This window comes from Trachemys scripta, chromosome 8 (genome assembly GCF_013100865.1).
Source record: "Trachemys scripta elegans isolate TJP31775 chromosome 8, CAS_Tse_1.0, whole genome shotgun sequence".
NCBI lineage: Eukaryota > Metazoa > Chordata > Testudines > Emydidae > Trachemys > Trachemys scripta.
Window position 1 is genome coordinate 36,055,129 of NC_048305.1, and position 4,867 is coordinate 36,059,995.

Consider the following 4,867-nt stretch of genomic DNA (forward strand, 5'->3'; position numbering starts at 1 on the left):
ATAGGGGGTAGGTGGCAGAGGGCAGTGCGGTGAGAAGAGGGAATGGGGGGGAATTTGGGACTTGCAGGGCAGCGACGGCCAGAGAAAGAGGCGACTTTCCCTAGCTCCAGGGCTGCAGCTGCTGGGGAGAGACGGCCCTCCTTCCCAGCCTCAGCTCTGTGGCTGCTGTGGCGGGGGGAGACCCCCCTCCTTCCCAACCCCAGCTCAGGGGCTGCCACGGCAGGGGAGAGGCACATCCATTGCATTAGAAAGGTAAGACTACTGATATTAAAATATGAGTTGTGTGCTTTTCTTTGTAGAACAAAAAAATGTTAATTATTATTAAGGTTTTTTTTATACAGAGCTTTTATCCAAAGCGCTTTACAATAGTTAGCTAATAGTACAAACAACATTTGGAAAGATCATTAAATGGTCCGCCGACATGCTCAGCAATTTTCAAGTAGTCCGCAAAAAATGTTTGAGAACGCACTGCACATGCGTCTGACGAAGTGGGTATTCACCCATGAAAGCTTATTCTCCAATACTTCTGTTAGTCTGTAAGGTTCCCCAAGAAGGGATGAGGTTTGGCGATCCCGGGGGGTGCTTTTTCCTATAATTTAGGATGAACCAATGTCACAGCACGGCACTGAGGGCAATGTGCTGCCTTTCAGATGAGACGTAAAGGGAAGGTCTTAACAATTTGTGATTAGAGCATGTTCACAAAAAACCCCAAGGTGTTAATCCTGCTGACCAGGCCAAATTCCATCTCAGATTATTGTTTTCTGCTTACCTATCTTCCCCCAGCAGTTACAGTAGGCCGGGGTATTCTTCCCCTTCCTGTCCCAGTTATGTAGTCTTACTGTTATTCAGCTCTACATTTCAGAACAGAGGTGGCAGGGGAAATAGATCCTATTTATAGTTTGTTTGTAAAGTATTTTGTGATGAAACATGGAGTCTGGAGTGGAGGGTGCTGAGATGGAGGCATCTGAACCCCCCCTTCCATGGAGAAGAAGGAACATTGAAGCACAACATATCTAGTGGGATCAACTGGACCGTTGCTTCTTCCTTCTGCCTACTCCATGTAAGTCTTTTATTGTTATTGGCCGTGCAAGTAGAATAGATACTCTCAGGTTAAAATTCAGATATTACATAAAACATCCTCACCAGTTTTGCTGGTAACAACGTAGTTTATAACAGCTAGTAGCTGAAACCCCGTGATGTCACATGAGTGTGGCAACTGGGCCAAGTAATCCATGATTTGTTCAGTCTCCCTCATACAACCAATGAAACTACTGCATATGCATTAGCTGTTGAGTAAGGGTGGTGATTGGTTGAGTCACCTCTGATATCACAGTGGTCTAGGACTTTAAGCATGGATACATGTCTTATTTAGCTGTACATCACACGGGTGTAATTCGTAAAATCAAAATGACCGAGAACTTAAAAGTTGGATGGTAACAGACCACGAATCCCAGTGATGACTGAACCTGGTGATATTCTTTTTTTAAAAAGAGCTCTCAACCATTCTTGTAGCTGTTTCCATCAGTTCACGTTGACTCAATAGACATCCTAGGCTTCAGAGTGACACACAGACAGAGTGACAACCCTGGAAACTTATTATATAGATTTTAAATTTTAAAGATCTAGGGGAAAATCCTGGTGCCCAATGAAATCAGTACCAACACTCCCATTGACTGTAGTGGGGCTAGGATTTCACCCCTAATTTCCTTACTGATGTGCATGCAGCTGATTTACCTCATGCATTTCCCACTGCCTGGACAATAAAAATAGATGAGTCACTTTCACTTCTTTTTTCTACACACATTGACTTTCTGGTTCTCATATTTTAGCAGGATGCTGCAAGGCACAGATTGCAAACTCTACTGGGGAAAAGTCATTCCTTCGGGGAAAAGCTGTTTCCTTTGAAACCAGAAACAATTCTATTGACATTTGAGTTTGGTAAAAGGTCAGATGTAGGGTCTAATTTACCTGGATGGAGTCCCTTCAACCAGGTCAAATAGAAGCAATTTCAGAACTTCATGTTAGTTCCAGGCCTTCAATTTGTTTGACTACTTGAAATCAAATAGGGCGAGAATATTACAGAACTCTCTTTGGGCATTCTAGTGCTACTGGAATTATAAAGATATAGTGCAACTAAAAATATTTCTTTGTCATCATTAATAATTTGAAACACCCAAGATCACTTCCTGAAATCAAAGTATTTGTGTGTGACAAGCAATTGCAACATCCCACAAGAATTTGCTTGGGAGTTAAAGGCAGCCAAATCTGGGCCATATCCAGCTTTGGAGATCAAGTTGGCCGTTAGCCCAGATCTGTGAGTCTGAGCATCTTAGAACCTCACTTGAGCTATTCAAACGTGGTGGTTGTAAATGTTTATCTTGTGCCTATTTGGCAGACAAAACATACTGTACAGAGCGATTACATTAGCAGCAGGTGCCTTCCTGTATTTGGAGGCCACATGTTGGGGATGGCACACTTTTCATAGTTAACGTAAATGTTTGTAGACGTCATCCCTTGTTGTTTAACTGAAACTCTTTGAGGCCCCAATGAGTGAAACGAAAGCTGTGCAAATAATGAATTTTTTACGTGGCTAGAAATTCTGAAAAATAAAAACATTGTTTGGGACAAACCAAAAATGATGTTTTTTTGTGAATATCTGGCAAATCAAAAAGTTGAAAAAATCATTTGGGGGTCAAATGAAATATTTAATTTGATCCCAAATGAAATGTTTTGTTTCAATTTTGAATATTTTAAAGATTTTTATTTTTTAAAAATTGACGGAAATGTCCAAATGAAGTCGTTCCAAACCAAAAAATCAAAATGTTTCAACTTTTTTGTATTTTTTCCCCAACACAAACAAGGTGGTGAAACTGACACAAATTCACAAAACAGTTCAGCATTGCTGAATTTGCATTTTGGGGGGGAGGGGGAGGAGAGAAGTTTTGGTTGAAAAATCTTGCCAAGCACTAGTTCAAACACTTATGCACGCACTAACTTTACTACTGGAAATAGACCCATTCTTTCAATGGAATTTCTCACAGTAGTAAAGCTAAGCATGTGCTTTAGTGTTTTGCAGATCAGGGCCTGAATGAAGACGCAACGACTCTGTCCTTAGAAGAGAGACCTCTTCATGAGTGCTGAGAAGAGTCTCATTCCAAGAGTTGCCATTGCTTTGTTCCCACAAGCCGAAGAGGAGGTCATTAGCAGCTGTAAGAAAGAAACCAAAGATGATTGGACTGGATCTGTGTCTCATCTGGACAGCTACTTAAGACACTCAGTATGTTGCAATTTCAATCCATTCATATCTATGTAACAATTTCATACATCATGGTTTTATAGAGGATCAGTACACTGGAAATTCTTTCCTTCTCACTTGGTTAAAACCGAGCTTTTCGTAGAACCTGGAAATGGCTTTCAGTAACTACTTTGTGGAGTGTTATTTTTTTAAACCTGTAGCAAGCTTCTGTTTGCATTTTAATTCTTATTTACAATGTTTTCAACATTTAAACACTACATGTTTATGTTATTTTTAAATGTAGAAAAATGTGTGCAATGGACACCGAGGCTAAGTTCTTGAACATGGGTGCTTGAAGTTGGCCTCTTCAGTACATATTTAAATACCTAAATAAATTGCCTGCTTTCAGTGTTCAGTGATTTTGAAAATCAGACTAATTATAAAGGCGCCTAAATATGGATTTAGGACCTTAATTTTAGGCCTTATTTTTTAAAATCTTGGCCATAACCTATCCAAAATATTCTCCAACTAGAATTCTCAGTGCTATGCAAAGCATGAAAAATAAGCAGAACTTTATTTTACATGTGCAATAATCAACGTTTTATATGTACAGTCTTGTTTCTACAAGTGTGGTGAGTGTATGTGCACAATAAACTGGCATGTAAGTGTTCAAATCCAAAATTATATGCACTGTATTTGCTTTGCATGTGAAAAATGAGACCACTAATCAAAGCACAACAAAAATATCTGGGTACAATGTGTTCTTATCTGTGTATTAATCATTTATATACGTATGTACAATAAATGGCCAGTTACATCACTCAGGTCCATAGTTCTTACTCCCATGACTATAGCCTGAATATAAACTGTTCTTTACTATGCAATGAAGAGCACTTCCTCCCAACAAACTGTTCCTGCAAAGTGCTAAACCATCTGCTTAATGACAACAGGAATTGGCTGGAATCTTCATTCCAGACTTTACAAACTAGACTAAACGGGGAGGGAAATCATGCCACACCCATAGCCACAGTGCAAGAGCTGTAGGTTCTATGTTAGTCATAGGTACATAATTTCCACGCCAGAAAGGACCAATATGATCATCTTGTCTGACCTGCTCTATAACACAGACCCTAGAACCTCACACACTAATTTCTGCCTTAAGATCATAACTTCTGTTGCAGCTGTAGCATAACTTTTAGAAAAATACTGTCTTGATTTAAAGACATTAAGTAGGGTGACCAGACAGCAAGTGTGAAAAATCGGGACCAGGGGTCAGGGGTAATAAGAACCTATATAAGAAAAAGACCCAAAAATCAGGACTGTCCCTATAAAATCAGGACATCTAGTCACCCTAATGTTAAGTGATGGAGAAGCTATCACATCCCTTGGTAATGCCAATGGTTAACTAGTCTGAATTTGTCTAGCTTCAGCTTCCAGCCATTGGATCTTGTGCCCTTTTCTTCCAAATTACTTCCCCCACCACTATGGTCTATGAGCACCCTTTACCCATGTAGGTGCTCATAGACCATAATCCAGTCACTTCTTGACCTTTTCTTGGATGAACTAACTAGATTGAGCTCCTTTAACTCACTTGTCTCACTTCAAGGCATGTTTCCTTGAACCTCGAATCTT

General features: G+C 40.0%; 1 long non-coding RNA gene across 1 annotated transcript; it reads left to right on the forward strand.

The window, feature by feature from the left end:
• The first annotated feature begins 429 nt into the window (after positions 1–429).
• Positions 430–4,055, forward strand: LOC117881297. The gene is made up of 2 exons (XR_004646761.1): positions 430–1,060; positions 3,067–4,055. It is a non-coding gene; the product is annotated as an uncharacterized LOC117881297 (long non-coding RNA).
• Positions 4,056–4,867: the final 812 nt, after the last annotated feature.